This window comes from Sciurus vulgaris (genome assembly GCF_902686455.1).
Source record: "Sciurus vulgaris genome assembly, chromosome: 17".
Classification (NCBI taxonomy): Eukaryota; Metazoa; Chordata; class Mammalia; order Rodentia; family Sciuridae; genus Sciurus; species Sciurus vulgaris.
The window spans coordinates 55,347,330-55,367,638 of record NC_136478.1 but is presented as its reverse complement, the minus strand read 5'-3'; the positions used below and the strand labels follow the sequence as shown (position 1 = coordinate 55,367,638).

At 40.8% G+C, this 20,309-nt stretch overlaps 3 protein-coding genes across 4 annotated transcripts in view; 1 reads left to right on the top strand and 2 right to left on the bottom strand.

Annotated features, from left to right (window-relative positions):
* LOC306647876 (insulin growth factor-like family member 4) overlaps window positions 1–20,309 on the top strand; it is a 467,977-nt gene that overhangs the window by 24,449 nt on the left and 423,219 nt on the right. The window lies entirely within an intron of this gene.
* Window positions 1–20,309, bottom strand: part of LOC306647874 (insulin growth factor-like family member 4) — a 454,704-nt gene that overhangs the window by 358,535 nt on the left and 75,860 nt on the right. The window lies entirely within an intron of this gene.
* LOC306647881 (insulin growth factor-like family member 3) overlaps window positions 1–20,309 on the bottom strand; it is a 272,092-nt gene that overhangs the window by 216,125 nt on the left and 35,658 nt on the right. The gene's annotated exons all lie outside the window — the stretch shown is intronic.

Here is a 20,309-nt window from a genome sequence, read left to right as displayed (position 1 = left end):
GCAAGTATCCTTCTCCGATATCGGTGTCCTGTTAGCCTGGCGGAATTCAACTCTTTTACTGTAGCTTCCCTGCCATCTTTTTCCATTCTTCTTCTGTCTGTCCTACTCACTTTTCTCTATCCTTCTGGCTTTCCACTCTCTCTAGTGTGTGCCCTTTCTTTTCCTTTCTATTTTCCTCTCATTTTCTCTCTTACCCTGAAGGGAGACACTCTGATTGCTTAATAAATTCCCTTAAGTGATTTCCCATGTCCGGCATGGTTTCATGGGATTTCCTTACATCTGGTGCTGTGACTTGGGATGGGTCCTTCCACTGTCACGAGTGGAACCTCATCTGATGCCCTAGTGCCCCCGGACATGGCTCCACCTTCCATTCACCTGGTCACTCTGCTCTGCATTTATCACCAGACTTCAGGTTGGGGAGTACGCCAGTTTATCTGCTGGGTGGATTCCTGATTTTGTGGTGGACATCTCTCTCAGGGTTGAGGCTCATCTCATTCACACTCGAAAAACCTGATATCAGTTCCTCAACTCTTCTTGGCTTTTGCCTGGCCCCACATGCTTGTGTGATGACAATCAATGTGCTGCCCCTCATCTCCAGCCCAGTACTCTGGCCTCAGGATGCCCTGGCCACAGACTTGGCTGCATCAGCCCCCACCATGGAATCTGGGTCCTCCAATCTGGCAGATTCCACCCTGGGAACAATTCACCCAACCCCCGACTTAAAGCCATCAATATCCATTTGTGTAATGGCACACAGCTTCCGTGAGTGAGCAGGCAGATGGAAAGGGATTCCTTATTTTCAGCTCTTTTCTGTCTCACTTCTTGGCTCTTCCTGCAGGCTCAAGCACCTCCAGACCCTGCTTCTCCATCTTTCCCTGCTTCCCCACATAATATAAGCAGCTCCATTCACCAAGTGTGGAAGATAATTGTTTAACAATTTTCTGCATCCAAACCTAAATTAATTACTAACCAGTGAAAGAGTTAAAAGGATGTAAGCATCAAACTTCTTCTAGAACATTATAGCCCCTTTCAGATTCAGATCTCAGTCAAGGCTTACATTGAAATGTAAATGGGGAAGGCACTGTGGGAAACCAGTCTCAAGCCCAAGGAAAAAAGTGTCCATTTTAAATTTCTCCTGGGCTACAACTCAGAATACTTTTCTCCCTTTCAGTTTTCTTTCCTTCTCATTTTCTCATGCTTTAATGAATAACCATTATCATTTTTCTTCTAGGATTTTGTTTTTCTTCAATGCTATATTTTTGAGCTCACAATTTTGATCCTACATACCTAGATTAATGATTTTTATCACTTCTTTTTATCCAACTCTAGAGTTATTTTTGAACATCCATTACATTGCAATCTGCATTGCAATTGCAAGGCCTTTGCTTTTGTGTTAAACATAAGTGCACATAAAAATTAAAATTTTAAAAATGGATCCAAATATTTTTAATTCACATGATTTTAAGAGGTTCAATTTAGATAGAGTGTCAGCCCCAGGCTCTTTCCACAGAGCGATCAAAGATGGCAGACTAAAGGGTGACTGCATCTCCTGTCGCTCCAGAACACAGGACTCAAGAAAGGAAGGCATTGAGAGACTAGGACTAAAATAGAGCCACGGGGTGAGTCTCCCCACTGGGTGAAGCTTGGCCTGGATGGCAGGCCCGGATAGGGGCGGCTTATCAGAGCACGGCAGGGCAGCTAGAGTCTTCCCCAGGTAGCCCTGCTCCCTCCGGCAGTGGAATCCTCCCACATGGCCAGCTTCTCAGAGCAGACCCCCTAGTGAGAGCCTGTCTGCACAGAACCAGCTCCAACTTCTGGAGCCAGTGGCAAGCTCCGGCCCACAGGCAGCTTCAGGGTCCAGGACAGGGGAGCCAGGGACTTCCCCAAGCAGTCCTGCTCCCTCTGGGGGCAGACTTTTTTCATGGCCAGCTTCTCAGAGCAGACCGCCCAGTGAGAGCCTTTATGCACAGAGGCACCTCCAAGCCCTGGAAACAGTAGTGGCTAGGGGCAGCTTTCTTTGGAAGCACTGCATTATTAAGTTCCTCCAAGACTTCAAGCTACTGAAGGCTGGGAGGTGATACACTGGAAATCTACAGGGACACTATAAGCCAACAGAGGAAATCTGCAATATCTCAGAGTCCCACTGACATCTGACCAATATGAGAAAACAAGGGAAGAAAATGTCCCAAACAAACCTAGATACTATATCAATAAAACCCAATAACAGCACAGCAGAAGAAATGTCAGAAAGGGAGTTCAGAATGTACATAATTAAAACAATCAGGGAAGCAAATTAGGAGATGAAAGACTAAATGTAGGCATTGAAGGAGGAGATGAAAGAGCAAATGCAGGCATTAAATGATTGCACCAATTAACAGTTAAAAAAGCAAATACGGAGAGCAAGAGACCATTTCAATAAAGAGTTAGAGATACTGAAAAAAAAAAAACAGAAATCCATGAGATGAAGGAAGAAATAAACCAAGTTACAACTCCATAGAAAGCATAACCAATAGGATAGAACACCTGGAAGACAGAACCTCAGATACTGAAGACAAAATATTTAATCTTGAAAACAAAGTTGACCAAACAGAGAAGATGGTAAGAAATAATGAACGGAATCTACAAGAATTATGGGATATCATGAAAAAGCCAAATTTAAGAATTATTGGGATTGAGGAAGGCTTAGAGAAACAAACCAAAGAAATTAACAATCTAATCTATTCAATGAAATAATATCAGAAAATTTCCCAAATCTGAAGAATGAAATGGAAAACCAAGTACAAGAGGCTTATAGGACTCCAAATATACAAAAGTACAACAGACCCACACCAAGGCACATTATAATGAAAATACCTAACATACAAAATAAAGACAGAATTTTAAAGGCTGCAAAGGAAAGAATCAAATTACATTCAGGCAGAAACCAATAAGAATATCAGGAGAATTTTCAATCCAGACCCTAAAATCTAGAAGGGCCTGGAAAAACATTTACCAAGCCCTGAAAGAAAAGGGATGCCAACCAAGAATCTTATACCCAGCCAAACTTACTTTCAGATTTGATGATGAAATAAGATACTTCCATGATAAACAAAAGCTAAAGGAATTTACAAAAAGAAAGCCAGCGTTACAGAACATTCTCACCAAAATATTCCATGAGGAAGAGATGAAAAACAATGATGCAAATCAGCAACAGGAGGAACTAGCCTAAAGGAATAGCCAAATAAAGGAGAATCCAAATCATATCAAAAAACAAAAACGAGTCAAATGACGGGAATACAAATCATATCACAATAATAACCCTGCATGTTAATGGCCTGAACTCAGCAATCAAAAGACATAGACTAGTAGATTGGATTAAAAATAAATATCCAACAACATGCTGTCTGCAAGAGACTCATCTCATAGAAAGAGATACCCATAGACTAAAAGTGAAAGGATGGGAAAAAACATACCATGCACACAGACACAGCAATAAAGCTGGAGTATTCATCCTCATTTCAGATAATGTGGACTTCAAGCCAAAATTAGTCAGAAGGTAAAAAGAAAGACATTACATACTGCTTAAGGGAAGCATAAATCAGCAAGATATGACAACCATAAACATCTATGCCCCAAACACTGGCTCATCCATGTACATCAAACAAATCCTTCTCAATTTCAGAAATCAAATAGACCACAACACAATAATACTAGGTGATTATAACACACCTCTCTCACCACTGGATAGATATTCCAAACAAAAATTGAATACAGAAAACATAAATCTCAAAAACACAATCAACACTTTAGACTTAATGGACATATATAAAATATACCATCCAACAAATAATGAATACACTTTCTTCTCAGCAGCACATGGATCCTTCTCTAAAATAGACCATATTTTATGCCACAAAGCTACTGTTGGCAAATACAAGAAGATAGAGATACTACCTTGTATTCTATGAGATCATAATGGATTGAAATTAGAAATAAATGACAGAATAAAAAACAGAAACATCTCCAATACCTGGAGATTAAATAATACACTATTATATGATGAATGGATAACAAAAGACATCAGTAGGGAAATAAAAATATTATTACAAGTAAATGACAACAGAATATAGGACATGGACACAAACCCAAATAAATAAAATTTTCTAATACTAGACAAAGGGGCCAAAAATATGCAATGGAGAAAATTTACCATCTTCAACAAATGGTGCTGGGACAACTGGAAATCCATATGCAACAGAATGAAACTAAACTCCTATCCCTCTGCACAAAACTCAACTCACAATGGATCAAGGACCTTGAAATCAGACCAGAGACCTGGCATCTTATAGAAGAAAAAGTAGGTCCAAATCTTCACCTTGTTGGCTTAGGATCAGACTTCCTTAAAAGGACTCCCATAGCACAAGAAATAAAAGCAAGAATCAATAACTGGGATAGATTCAAACCAAATAGCTTTCTCTCAGCAAAGGAAACTATCAGCAATGCGAAGAGAGAACCTACAGAGTGGGAGAATATCTTTGCCACTCATAATTCAGATAGAGCACTAATTTCCAGAATATATAAAGAACTCAAAAACGCTACACCAAGAATACAAATAACCCAATCAACAAATGGTCTAAGGATATGAACAGACACTTCACAGAAGAAGATATACAAGACAAACATATGAAAAAGTGTTCACCATCTTTAGTAATAAGAGACATGCATCTCAAAACTACAATTAGATTCCATCTCACCACAATTAGAATGGCGATTGTCAAGAACACAAGCAACAATAGGTGTTGGCGAGGATGTGGGGAAAAAGGTACACTCATACATTGCTGGTGGGGCTGCAAATTAGTGCAGCCACTCTGGAAAGCAGGGTGGAGACTCCTTAGAAAACTAGGAATGGACCCAACATTTGACCCAGCTATCCCACTCCTTGGCCTATATCCAAAGGACTTAAAATCAGCATACTACAGAGATACAACCACATGAATGTTCATAGCTGCTCAATTTACAATAGTCAGACTATGGAACCAACCTACATGCCCTTCAATTGATGAATGGATGAAGAAACTGTGGTATATATATATATATATATATATATATATATATATATATATATATAAAACATGGAATATTACTCTGCAATGAGAATGATAAAATTATGGCATTTGCAGGCAAATGGATGAAATTGTAAAATCTCTCACCCTGCACAAAATTCAACTCAAAATGTATCAAGGACCTCAGAATCAGGCCAGAGACCCTGCATCTTATAGAAGAAAAAGTAGGTCCAAATCTTCAACTTGTTGGCTTAGGATCAGACTTCCTTAACAGGACTCCCATAGCACAAGAAATAACAGCAAGAATCAATAACTGGGATAGATTCAAACTAAAAAGCTTTCTCTCAGCAAAGGAAACTATCAGTAATGTGAAGAGAGAGCCTACAGAGTGGGAGAACATCTTTGCTTCTCATACTTCAGATAGAGTGCTAATCTCCAGAATATATAAAGAACTCAAAAAACGCTACACCAAGAATGCAAATAATCCAATCAACAAATGGGCTAAGGAAATGAACAGACACTTCACAGAAGATGTACAAACAATCAACAAACATATGAAAAAATGTTCAACATCTCTAGTAATAAGATAAATGCAAATCAAAACTACTCTAAGATTTCATCTCACCCCAATTAGAATGTTGATTATCAAGAACACAAGCAACAATAGATGTTGTCAAGGATGTGGGGAAAAAGGTACACTCATACATTGCTGGTGGGGTTGCAAATTAGTGCAGCCACTCTGGAAACCAGTATGGAGATTCCTCAGAAATCTTGGAATGGAACCACCATTTGACCCAGCTATACCACTCCTTAGCTTATACCCAAAGGACTTAAAATCAGCATACTACAGAGATACAGGCATATCAATGTTCACTGCTGCTCAATTCACAATAGACAGATTGTGAAAGGAACCTAGATGTCCTTCAATTGATGAATGGATAAAGAAACTGTGGCATATATATACAATTGAATATTACTCCACCGTGAAGAATGATAAAATTATGGCATTTGCAGGCAAATGGATGAAATTGGAGAATATCATATTAAGTGAGATAAGCTAATCTCAAAAAACTAAAGGATGAATGATCTCGCCAATAAGTGGATGAGGACATATAATGGGTGGTGGGAGGCATTCACGTTAGGGGGTTGGGGTTAGGTTTAGGGTGAGGGTTAAGGAGGGTGGTAAGAATGGAGTTAGGAAGGACGGTATAGAGCAAAAAGAGGGGTGAGGGGGTGGGGGCGAAGGGAAAAAATAACAGAATGAATCCAACAACATTACCCTATGTAAATTTATGATTACAAAAAAAAAAAAGACAACCCTGAAAAAAAAAAAAAAGAGTTCAATTTAAATTGGGTAAACTAATAGAAGTAAAATGTCCATAAAATTAACTCACAAATCTCTAGGTGGTCAAACTACCAAAATGTTGATGTTTAAATATGTCTAACATCAATTTTTCTAGGACTTTTCTTCAACAGGAAAGAAACGGCAAATACTGTTGTTACACTTGTCTGATATCTTGGTTTTTCTACAATAAGATGAGTGAATTAGAGTCGACGTGTATGGGATTACTCAAATGTGTTTGTTAGAGACATTTGATTAGTATATAAAGTTATTCCATGGAGTAACATAGTTAAAACATTATTCTTTGCATATTAAATGTGTTCTTATTTTCCAGGTATACAAGCCTTTAAAGCAGAAAATTTATCAAGCTGCTGTTCTCCAAATTAAACTTGTCTGTAATGGTAAACCTATCATTTAATGTTCTTTGTATATTGTTATCAATAGGGCATATGTAAAATTTGTTAATGTTCATATAGACTCAGGAGTCAATATATGTAAACTTCTTAAAATGACATTTAAGAAAGAGTGTAATACACAGTAGCAAAAATGGAACAACAGGGACTGAAATTGGGGTCTCTTATGACCTCATGGCTGTGGCATGCCTGGTGCCTGGGAGTGCTCCTGTGCAGGTGCACAAGATGCCTAACTGCTGTGGCAGTACATTGATCTCAGGCACACAGCTCTTTGGCAGGAAGGAATTCTTTTGCTAGATAATCAGTGTTTCATCAGCTCCCTTCTCTGGTTCCTGCCCACCTTATAGTAACATTGGAACCTAACATTGCACATATATAAAGATTGCTGACATAACTCTTTAGATCCACATTTCCATCAGAGAACAGAGCTCCAACTGATCTCAGCTTAATCTTCAAAATCTGTGTTTAAAACCCTTTATTTTCTAATAATCCTTTGCTCCTCACTGAAAAGCCCCACGTTACCTGAGATAAGGCTCTGCCTCACAACCCTGCTACATATTACAATGGCTCCAAAGTAAGCCTGACTTTAACTCATTTAAAGTTGTGTTCAAAAGTTTGATATTTGTTGTAAAGATTACTGTGATCTCAAACAGGAACTCAGCCAAACTTCAAGATAGCTATTGTGCAAACTGAATGTTTTACTGGTGGTGATTCCATTTTGTATTTTCCTTGTAAACTCTAATTGTTGCCTGATCAATATTTTGCAGAAGTATTGCTTCAAGAGCGAACATTATAAATTAACTTGGAATAGTAAGCCATCACCTATAGAACAGATAATGTAAACCCCAATTGGATAAAAGGGAGTAAATAACTATAAAGTTATGGACATTGAAGCTAAAGCCCAGTACTCTTACTTTATGACTGGTGGGACTGACTTGCTTGATGGTTAAGATCAAACTTAGAGATTGAGATTAAATACAGAGGTCAAGAAAAGCCCATATTTGGGTCTTGCCCTCAAAGTCATCCTGAACCCAGGGAACAAGAGGACTTCTCCAAGGAGTTGAAACTCTGGGTCACACAACCTCCTGACCAAGGAGATTGATGAGACCACTAGAGGATGAAAAATCACTCAGGACATCTGCTGCAGAGAAGGGTCATGGAAAAAAGGAGAGATCCCTGGTGCTTTCAAGAAAAGCCACCTCATGGAGGAGACCCTGCCTGACCAATGGCACTGGTGGAGCTAAGAAGTTGCTCTTAAGTTCTCTATGAGTGACCCCTGTGGGAACTCAACTGACTTTAACAAACAGGAACAGGTCACTTTGACCAGCTTGATCTTAAACACCTAGCAAAACAGTTAAAACCAAAATATAGCCATTCTTGGGCATTTAAAAGAAATAATACTTAAATGTAACTTAAGATGTACACTTGTGTTAGCCCACTAGAACAAAGACTAAAAGCTACAAAAGAGAGATTCTTAGGCAAATGTGCCTGATAACTATCAAGAGAAACTGCCAGAGTCAGACGTTTTTAGTCAGTTTAAGGCCTACAGACACAGGTAGGCTTAATCTATGTTTGCTAGTATCTCTACTAAATGTTGTGTTTACATTTCTGTAACCTAGACAATGTTAAAGTTCCCAAATAAAGGCCTTGTCCTCTCCAGCCTTTGCTAGGCCTTGTTATGGGAACAACTTCTCAGCTCTTCCACCCCCTGGTGAGGAATTATTGACTTCTGTCATCTTTATGATATGCATTGGCATGTTCCAGATTCTGCAACATTTATATTGCATCAATCTCACTTCAGTACTCATACTCATGTCTTTTTGTTCTTCTCTCATAGAAGCATCCATCCCCAGATGCCTTTTCAACCTGCTCTTCCCAACCGGACCTCTACTATGAACCCCTCAATTGACCCGATTTCTAAAATGAGAACTCCAAACTGCTTGCCCCACTCTGCCCCCTTCCAGCTCAAAGAAGCCAGATAAGACATCACCCCTTTTCCCTACAGCAGTGAAGGAGTTCCTAGAATAGAGGGGTAAATGAAGTCAGAATTGGGGACAGGCAGTTAGTGTAGAAATAGGGGATCAGTCAAGTCGAGGAAATGAAGTCCATGAAAAGCATCTGCCTTTGGAAATCTGGAAGGAGAATGGACTTTTTACATCTCACCTGCAAAACCAACCCCAGTCACTTGGGCAGGAAGGAGAGAGAAGGCTTCAAAAAGAACTGGAGAGCAAAATATTTTCTTATAAAAAAAGAAATGGGGATATGTAATGTATAAAGCTGCTCCTTCGCCCATCAGGTACAGCCATATTGCCCACCTCCCAACCACTAGTCAATCCGTGAACATCCTAGCTAGCTATTGGTTCATCAGTCAGCTTGCAAGTATCCTTCTCTGATATTGGTCCTGTTAGCCTGGTGGAATTCAACTCTTTTACTGTAGCTTCCCTGCCATCTTTTTCCATTCTTCTGTCTGTCCTACTCACTTTTCTCTATCCTTCTGGCTTTCCACTCTCTCTAGCATGCACCCTTTCTTTTCCTTTCCATTTTCCTCTCATTTTTCTCTCTTACACTGCAGGGAGACACTCTGCTTAATAAATTCCCTTATGTGATTTCCCATGTCCAGCGTGGTTTCATGGGATTTCCTTACACATAGATGTTTTGTTCTTCACAATTATTTGAAGTCTGAAACTATTTAAAAATAGTAAGCTCGAAAATACTTTACATGACACATACCACAATTTTCATGACCATTCCCCAAAGATATAATCAAGAAGCCCATTGGGCCACCTCATTGGGAGAAATACTAAGTCTTGGCTAGCAGCTGTGAATATCTCAAGTGTGTAAGGAAAACTTTCACACATTCATTCCCATCAGGAATACCTATGGAGAGGAGCATTCTGTTCTTGTCACTTAGGAAAGTAAACAATGCCCCCCAAGTATACCTACAGTTACCAAGGGAACCTGTATAGGGGCCTGATGGTCTGATCCCCCATGGCACAGAGTGAGTGGCTTAAAAGTCTATAAAATGTTTGGTTTCTCCTGTAATAAATGAGTTTGCAGGTTACTTGCCACAAGCCTGCTTTTACCCAACTCCTGGAGTCTGGGTCATGACTCCATCAGATCTTACCTGTGCCTGAGTTAGCCTGGCACACCCTATATTTGGTGCTAACATGCCTTATAACTCAAAGTTCCTCAGTATTGGTGAGTTTGCCCTGATTCCTGATTTGGTAAGAGCCCCTCCATGTTCTGTGTGTTGAAGGTCCTGTGAGGGTAAGCACAGGACCCCTCTCCTCCCCTTTATTCCCTGTTTGTCCTAATTGTCCTAATCCCCAAGAAAAGGCACACACCACTGCTGAATCAAGTTACATGCCCCCCCCCAGCAGCCCTACTTTCCCCTTTGTTTCTTCCAGCGAGTTCACATAAGGGATTGATCCCCCCAAATTCAGAACCAGGTCTCCCTCTGTGGGTATTTTTACCGGAGACATCATGCAGGACACACAGCTGTGACATAATGACTCACAGAAGTTCCCCCATGAAGAACCAAAATATTTCAGATCCTAAACACTTATCTTTATGTCTGAAGATAGGCTCCCTTTGTCTTCCCACTGGGCCCCTATTTTAGGCTTAGGAATACTCAGTGCAGGTTGCCTCACAGTCATCTCTCTGTTTTGGAGAGATTTGTTTACACTAATCCGCAACTCAACACCACCCTTTCAGGGGACTCCACTCCTTAACACTGGGAAGCCTCCCTCCTACACAGAGAACTCCACAGCTCCCTGCTTTAAAGGTGTGTCTCATGCAGCATGGGCTTAAGGTGAAACCAAAAAAATCTAAACTGTTTTGGGGATGAATCAGTAATCATCGCACCATGGATCAGCCCCAAGAACATTTGGGATCCCCAAATTTGGATGAGGGTTCTATACCTAGCTAGAAAAATAGAGAAGTTCATGATGGCTACTCCCCACTGGCAACATTCATTCCTATTCTCCTAGTGAATATTGCCAACCTTCAGGGCTCCTCAGCAGAAGATATTAAAAATCACAATGATTCTCTAGATGACAAGAACATGATTTTGCAAACCTCCACTTCAAGAGTTGTGACCTCTGAGGAGGAGGAGACAGATGTGGATACTGACAAAGGCCACGCGCAGAGTAACAAAGGCCTCCTGCCAAGTAATAAGAACCTCCTGCCATCTGCCTCTCCCCCTCTGTACCCTTGGAGTGAATTGCCCTCTCCCACCTCCTCCAGAGTTCTCTCCAGAGTTCTCTCCTCCAAGCAGGAAACTTTAAAAGGATCTTCTTTTTCTCCCAAGAATCCATTTGCAGTGTACCCCATCAATTTGGGTCTGGACAGGAATGAAAGGCCTTGGATCCCCACCCCATTTCCAGACCTTGCCCTTCTTAGGAAGGCATCTCAGGATTCTGGTCCTGACTCCCCTTACTTTGAAGAAGTACTTAACCAATGATCAGCTAATCTTAAAACTCCCTCCGATTGGATTTCTGTCCTCAAGGCCTGTTTAACTTGCCTATGATTTTTGCAATATAAAGCGTCCTATGACAAGGAATGAGAACAAACAGCATGAGATAATTTGGCTTATAATATCCCCTTAACGTTGGACATTCTTGCTGGGCATGGGAATTATATTAGCCCACAAGCCCAGTTGCAAATTGGTAACCTTGTGTTTCTCAACCAAGTTAAAAGCTTGGCCATAAAAGTCTTAAAAAACTTTACATTGCTAAAAGCAGATGAACTACTTAGAAATTTAATACAATCCTCTACTGAATGGTTTCCTGACTTCTTGTCATGGGTTACAGAGGCCATAGTAAAGAGAGTTCCATCTGGCCCCTTGATAGAACAATTGGCTTGGGAAGGGGCAAATACTGAAACAAAAAATGCCACAGCCCCTGTCAAAAATGAGTCAATCTCAAAATAGGTTAAGCTACGAAGGAGATTACTGCTACAGAAGGCCCCATTCTTGCACTAGTTGCTGCAATCAATAAATCGACCCTTCAGCATGGAGAAAAATTCTCGCATGACAAGCTGGGGCCTATATGCTGGGATTGTAGTAAAAAAGGACATGTAGCAAAACATTGTCCATGAGATAATAGGCCTTCAAAACCAAAAACTCCTTCCCCTAAATGTAAACAAGGATATCATTGGGCAAACAATTACAAAAGAAACAATTTAAACTTAAAAGGGGGCAACCCTCAGCCTCACAAGTAAGAGGGTCCACTACACATCCCCAGGTGCACTAGACATTGCCAATCCTGGACAAAAAAACCTTGAATGACAATCCACTTATACAGAGTTCTCATTAAGGGTCTAGTGGTTGTGGGAGCAGATATTACCATCATTGACTCTGGTGCCACCTCAAAAATGCAATGGAAAACAATAGCTTGTGCTAACATTCAAGGAGTGGCTGGTCTCCAACCCACTCATCAAGTGTCCTCCTCTGTGATTTGGCAAGAATTTGGTGGTGAAAAGGGCACTTTTTGCCCCCTAATCACTGATGTTCCCAACACTTTATGGGGACATGATTTATTAGGAATGATGGATACTGTTTTGACAACAGACAATAAGGCCTTCTGTGATTAGATAATGGTACATGACAAAATAGGTCTTTTGGGCACACAGCCTCTCCAATTCTAAAGTCCATTGTTCTGCCTCTCCCCAAACCCATTTCCATACAGTGGACACCCAAGATGATATATTGGTAGAACAGTGGCCTTTCTAGAACCTAAACTTACCATACTAAAAATGCTGGTGGAAGAACAGTTAAAACTCAGGCACATAGAGCCTTCCACTAGCCCCCATAATACTCCTGTCTTTGTCATCCCAAAAATAAATGGTAAACATAGACTCTTGCAAGACCTTAGACCTATTAATAAACACATGAAAAAGATGGGATCCTTTCAATCAGGACTCCCCCACCCTGCTAGTATTCCAAACAATTATCATATAATTAACATTGACATAAAAGATTGTTTTTTTCTCAATTCCTATTGCACAACAAAACAAACCATATTTCACTTTCAGTTTGGGAACCTAACACTGGGATCCCAGCACAAAGGTACCAATGGACAGTACTGCCCCAAGGAATGAAGAATAGCTCCCCTATGTGTCAACACTTTGTTTCACATGCAACCAGGCCTCTCATTAAGCAATGTTTAATAATGCACTATATGGATGATATCTTACTTGCCCATAGAGATAGTGCCACATTATTAACTTGCCTTAACTAATTTTTAGCCAACCTCACTACATTGGGGTTACATGTGGTAACTGACAAAGTTCAGCACCAACCACCCTTTGAGTTTCAGGATATAAAATTTCATCAAAAATTAGGCCCTTCAGACCAACTATACTTATAAAACCTAAATATACCATAAATAAATTGCAACGGCTTTGTGGACATGTTAATTGACTCAAATCCTTTCTGTCCATCTCTCAAAAGGTCTTGACCCCTTTGCTCCACTTGCTCAGGCAAGACTCCTGCACTTCAAAGAAAATTACCCTAACTCCACAAGCCCTGCAAACAGTTAATCACATCAATAACTGTCTTGCTGACCTTCAAACACAATGCTATGATAAAAGCCATCCCCTGCTAGGGATTGTCTTATTGTCCCCAGGGGCACCCCTTGGTGTCATTTGGCAGCAGATGGTCCTCTGTTCTGGGTACATCTAGTGTGGAGTCACTGCCACAGAATCACCAGCAGACTGGAAGGCTTAAGATAAGATATTATCATTATAAGGTCTTCAATGCTGAGCCAGATACTCTGGTACTTCCATTAATACAAGTTGAAATCTTATACCTCATACAGAACAACACTCAATTCCAAACCTTAATCTCTGACTTTCCAGGACAATTAGATAATCACCTTCCTCCTAACAAGATGCTTCACATGCTACAATCCCTAGATATTTCTCCTTCAAAAATGACTTCCCTTCCTCACAACCCATAGCTAGTTCCCTATGTGCATTTACTGATTTCAATAAGCAAAAGTTTGGGGTACTTATAAAAACAGTAAATGAACCAGACATCACATATCTAGAAAACCATACAGGGTCTGTTCAACTAGGTGAATTGAGGACTGTAACTCAAGTATTTCTTCTATACCCTGAAACCCCCATTAATATATTTCCTGACAGCAAATACACTGTACAAGTGGCAAAAGCACTCCCTTTTTCTGTGTTCAGACTGACCAATAAACTCATTGATCAAGCCCTCCACACCTTAAAGGAACTTACTGAAAGCAGACAATTTTCATGGTATAGTACCCATGTACGATCCCACACAAATCTGCCAGGGATCATTGCTCAGGGTAATGATAAAATAGACAAACTTATCTCATGTTACTCCATTTCATTGAGTGCTTTAGAGAAAAGCATGCATACTACATACTAAGTTTCACATGTCAGTTAGCAATTTGAAGGTTTTGTTTCCTGAACTCACTTTAGCACAATGTAAACACATGGTGCAAGCTTGTAAACACTGTGCCCCTATGGCATCATTTGATCCCTTACAACCTCAAGGAGTTAATCCTAGAGGCCTATCCCATAACAAACTCTGCCAGATGGATGTTACCTATATTCCTTCATTTGGCATATTAAAATATGTGCATGTCATTTAGGACACATATTCCAAGCTCACTTTTGCTATTGCACAGTCTGGAGAAAAAACCTCAAAAGTAATAAAAGCTATAAAAATGGCTGTTAATGATGGGAGTTTCTTAGGCCATAAAAACTGATAATGGGCCTGCCTACACCTCTTCCAGCTTCCAACAGTTCTTAACATCATGGGGTATCTCCCACACAACTGGCATTCCATATAATCCACAAGGGCAAGGACCGATCATACATTAAAGGAAACATTGCAAAACCAGAAGGACATTCATATATGCCTGGACCCTAACCTCACACTCACACACATTCTATTTACACTTAATTTTCTCACATTGATAGCAATGGAGTGAGCCCTGCATATAAACATTGGGACTCCTTTCCTTCCCTGACCCCCTTACAACTGGTACACTGGAAAGACTCACTCACAGGCATATGGCAAGCAAGGACCACACCCTCTTATCACCCAGGGATGAGGGTTTGCTTGTGTTTTCCCAGAGTCCACTCCTAACCCCATTTGGATACCAGCCAGAAATGTCAAGCCAGGCACAACTAGCCAAATTCCAAAGATTAAGCCTATCAGAAAAGAAACAATGCCAACATCCCACATATCAGAGAGCCCACAGATAACATGGGGTGACATAAAGACATTAGCCACCCAAGCCACGGAGATTTCACTATCCTAGGACCATAGCCCAGGCACTCTATTCTTACTCATATGTGCTATTATAACTGCTAACTTTCAGGTAAGTACTGCACAGGTAATTTCCGTCCCCCCACCTTTGGACACTTGTTCATCAACCCCCGTACTTCAGATTGTCCATAATTGGGCTCCTTCTTTTCCTAGGTCTTCCACTGTGCCAAATGCCCCAACAAAGTCATCCATTAACATCAGCATTGATATAAAGAATTCTCTAAGTGTCTTGCTTATATACACAACTTTTACAAATACATCACTTCATACTGATGATCATATCCAATTCAATTATCCGAGTAATGGAGGTGACTTTCCACAGTATTGCTGGACTAATAACATCCTTTGTCTCCTGAATGACATAGAATCCCTAGAAAGATGCAAGGTGCACGAATTAAGTCACCAAAAGGCCAACAAATCAGGCCTTGGTGGTCCTACACTGGCTAATCCCACTTACTTTCAGGGACAGCTAGGCAATATTGAGGAGACAGATCTCTATCCAGATGTCCCCAATAACACAATGAAGCCCCCCAATCCCCAATGTACCCTTCCTGATTGCTCCAAACCTAACACACTTAATTACCCTCCACCTCATGTTCTATGCCATGGACCCTACATAACTGGAATTAGTGGAACACTGACTTATCATAATGCAGCCATTCCTGTGGTCTTCACTGATCTATCATGATTCATCTGCAGTCACAGTATTTCACGTTGAGACTGATAATGCTAGTAACCCCTTTGGCATGAAAAACCTATGTAACAAGTACACTTGCACAGACCTTTCTCCTCTGAAATTCCTGAATGCCACTGCATATGAAGATAAGGCCATTACCACTGGCAAGATAAAGTGTTTGTACATCTTCAGTTTTATGGAAAACTGCCACTTCTTTGCCCAGATGCTCCAAGCAGCTCTGCAGCAGCTTCTCTTATGGAAAACCGCAGCTTCTCACTCTTACGGCCCAACCAGCGGGACAAAAGACACTTACACTTCAGAGGTTCATGAAGCAGCTTCCCATTTATTCAGATAACACACCCTCAATATATAAGCATAAGCAATTGTAACCAGATATGTCCATCCAATCCTTTTAAAGGTCAAGCAATCACTCGCTCAAGCATACATGTAAAGTATGTCTGTCCACATGCTAGGCTGCTGAACTGATTATCATACAGCCAATTGTAAATGCATTCTGCCCTTCTCCAGGCATAATCAGGATGCCGTTTGCTCTCTGCCAATCGCCATCTTTAGATGCACATGATTTAACCCTGGGCCCTGGGTTTTGCCCACCAAAACTCCCCCTTTCTGTTTATAAAAGGGTCTGTGCCTGTCTTAGGTTGTCCACGGCAGAGCAACATCCTTACCCATCATTGGACAATGAGGCTCTAGCCCTCATTTCCTGTCTTAGGTTGGTATGAGCTCCCCATGAATCTTACCCGTCATTGGCTACTGGTCCAGCATATTTAACCAGACTTGGGGGGATGGGCCAGCATCAATTGCCACAAGAACTTGATGAATAATGGCTGTTTCTCTGCGCAGATGGATATGCATTTTGTATATGCACAGGACAGATACAACACACAAAAGACCTCCCCTGGACAAAAACCCAAACCATTCTTTTCCCCATAGAACAGCAGACTGCAGAAATGTGGCCAAATGTTGTAAAAATAGGAGGATATAGAATAGAGGAATTGGTAAGGGGTACAGTATAGGGCCACATCTTCACTATCTCCCATAGTTCACACAAGTCTCTTTCATTAATTCGGCGAGAATTCGCCAGCACCATCAGCGGGAGAAGCCTCCTCATCTTCTTCCTGTTTTGGGGTCTCTGTTGAGGCCTTGACCAATCTCTCCAGCTCCCAAATTGGTGGTTGTGCATCCTGTGGGAAAACACAAACAGACCCTCAGGTCCAGATTAATACCGGTTCTGGGCCTTTCCATTGTCCTGATAGAATGTCCTTCCAGAGCACTTGAGGTAGATGCTTTTTATTAGGCTCTGAATGATGGTCAGAAGCTGATCAGCCCTCAGAATCAAGATTTTAAAAATTTAAAATGAACAGGACAACAGACAATTTGTCTTTTGGGGATCTGTATGATGCCCCTATTCCCCCTTTGTTTATAAAGCATGTTTTTAAGCGTTAAATGGGCATGCACAACAATGCTTTGTCCAGTAGGGTTATAGGAAATTCCTGTGACATCTTGAATACCAAAGGTGAAACAAAATTGTTTAAAGGTCTGGGACATATATCCAGGACCATTATCTGTTTTAATTTGTTTTGGAACTCCTAGGATGGAGAAAGAGTGTAAACAGTGATTATTATATCTTTGGTTTTTTCTCCAGTAAGAACAGAGGCCATAATAAATCCTGAAAAGGTATCAATAGACACATGAATGAATTGTAGTTTTCCAAATTCCGAATAATGAGTTACATCCATTTGCCAAATATGATTGGGCTGAAGCCCATTCAGATTTACTCCTAACGAGGGGTTAGGAATAAATGTAACACATTTAGCAAAAGACTTGACTATGTCTCGAGCTGTTGCCTTAATAATTTTATAGCGTGTGTGTAGAGTGGAAGCATTTACATGAAATTTGGAATGAAAAGTTTTTGCATTTTCAAGCATATTAAAGACGTGTGGGTCTCTGGTGGTCATGTCTGTTAAATCATTGTGTAAACTTAAAGGACCTGGAAGGCCAGTATGAGCCCGAACATGCCCAATAAAAACAGGATTTTTTCTGTCCGAAATAAATTTTTGTAAACTTTCCAAATATTTAGTAATAGTGGAGGTGAGGGAAATCATACCAGTTATTTCTAAATTTTGAATTAACAACGTATTTGCTATCAGAGAATAGGTTAAAAGGCTCATGGTGGGTTTTGAATACTTCTATAACTACTAATAATTCCATTTGTTGTGCAGATAGAGTATTAAACAGCAATGTTTCTGTAACATTATCTATAGTAATAGCACCCGTACCCTACTTTGATCCATAATTAAATATAAGGGTAGCTCCTGTGTCTCGTCCAGTGAGTACAATGAAGACTCAGCTCTCAGATGAAGTTTTAAGGTCTTTATTTTTATGGGAGAGCTTCTGAGCCAAGTGCCTGGTTCTTCTTCCTCCTCCATCACCACCGTCTTCTTCTTCTTCTTCCTCTTGTCATGCAGCTCTCTCTTTCCTTCTTTTCTCTCGTGCAGCTGCTGCTTCTCTCTTCTTCTTCTCTCATCACGCAGCTGCTGCCTGCCTCTGCCATGCAAAGTATGCAGCTTTTATGGGATGTAACAGGTCAGGCGTTTGGCTCGTGGAGACTTAATGGTGGGTAATGAGGACATGTACTGATCACGAGCTAAGCACGGACGCGGAGGAGATCAGTCAGCCAATTAGAAAGCACTTCCTTAAATTTGTTTTTCTTTGCAGTTGGGCTTCTCGGCGCCATCTTAGGGTGAGGCCAGCTACCACTGCAGGCCCTACAGGGCAGCAGTCTCCAACATCTCCCCCTTTCTGTTTTATTAATGGGCTTAGGATCAGGTCATCATGATAGCTCATGTGGCGAGCACCATCCTTACCCGTCATCGGAATTCTGACCTCCAGGCATCAGAACCCTGTCTTAGGTTGGTATGGGCCCCCATGAGCCTATCTGTGACTCTGGATCCCCAGGATCATGCCTGTCTTAGGTTGCATAACAGCAGAACATATTCTTACCCATCATTGGTATCTCACCCATCTTGGGATGAGGACCTGTCTTAGGTTGATATATGTCTCTGTTTGCTTACCCGTCATTGGCTACCGATCCAGCATTTTTAGCCACACCTGGGGAGATGTGCCAGTTTCAAGCACCATAAGTGCCATTTTGATGGTCTGACATTCTCCCTGTTGTTGGTGTCTTACATGCATAAGGCATTGGATCATTAGTCCAAATCCCAGTACCATAAGTGTTCCAAGAGCCATGCTGTCTGCCCATGTTTCAGTCTCTAATCCTAATTGAGTGGTAAGGTCCTCAGGAGTATAAGATCAGTATGCCAGCCTTTAAGAGGGCATCGATAACCTTTTGTGTTTGTAAAGCTGAGGCGGCTCTTTCAGCTATATTATTGACAGCTTGTGCTACTGGTATTGTAGTAGCTAATGCTGTCACTGCTGCCGCAGCTGCAGCAGCAGACACAGCCACTGCTGTAACCACTGCTGTTGTAATGCCGAAGTCTCTTTTGTTTCTAAACAAAGTCATAGGCAGCTCTTCATCAGTTATGGAGACTGGTAGAGGCAAGAAAGTAGGAACACGCATAATCACTGCAACAGAAAACTGGGAGGCATTCCAACATTGTGAAAGGAAACAAGTTACGTTAGCATCAGAACAATTTAGGACAGTAGTACCATGGTTAGTTAATAGAAACATGAAAGGGGATCACACACAAACTGGAGTGGGAGAAAAGGTTATGCTTCCATTACAGGTAAGAGACTGAGTAGCAGATAGGAAAGAAGAATTGTCCCAATTAGAGGAGTTCCACTGGCACAATTTATGTTCCGCTCCCAGAAGGCTGAAAAATGACTGTATATTAGTATATCCTTTTGTGTTAGAAAGGAGAAGCCAGTTATAAGGATTGACATGTTTCATTCCTAACTGAACATCATCCTGGTAAAGAAAAAGACATAGCATTAAAAGAACGGTCTGTGAATCAAAGGGAATTGCAGGCAATCCTGTCGAAGCATTGGTACTAAAAATAGGTGGAAGAATAGAAGAGGTATTAGTTAATGGTAAAGGATGACGATGTCTTAGATGCGGGTCTTGTTAATCTCTCTGGGATCCATACTGGTGTTTTTTCACCCTGCGGGAAAACACATATGGAGCCTTGACTCCAGAATAACACTGGATCCAGGCCTCTCCATTGTCCATTGAGTACATCCTTCCATTGAACAAGGACCTTTGGAGCCGCTGTAGGATTTTCGTGTCTATCTGTGGCTGTTTTTCCATCTTTGTCCAAATTTAGAAAATTTAAAGTAAATAATGCTATGTTTAGTTTATCTCTAGGAGACCTGTATGTGTCTCCTATTCCCCCTTTTTGTTTATTTAAAACAGCCTTTACTGTTTGATTGGCTCTTTCAATGATTCCTTGTCCCATAGGATTGTATGGAATTCCAGTGGAATGGGAAATATCAAAGGTACTTAAGAAATTTTTAAATGATGCAGAAATATATGCAGGCCCATTGTCTG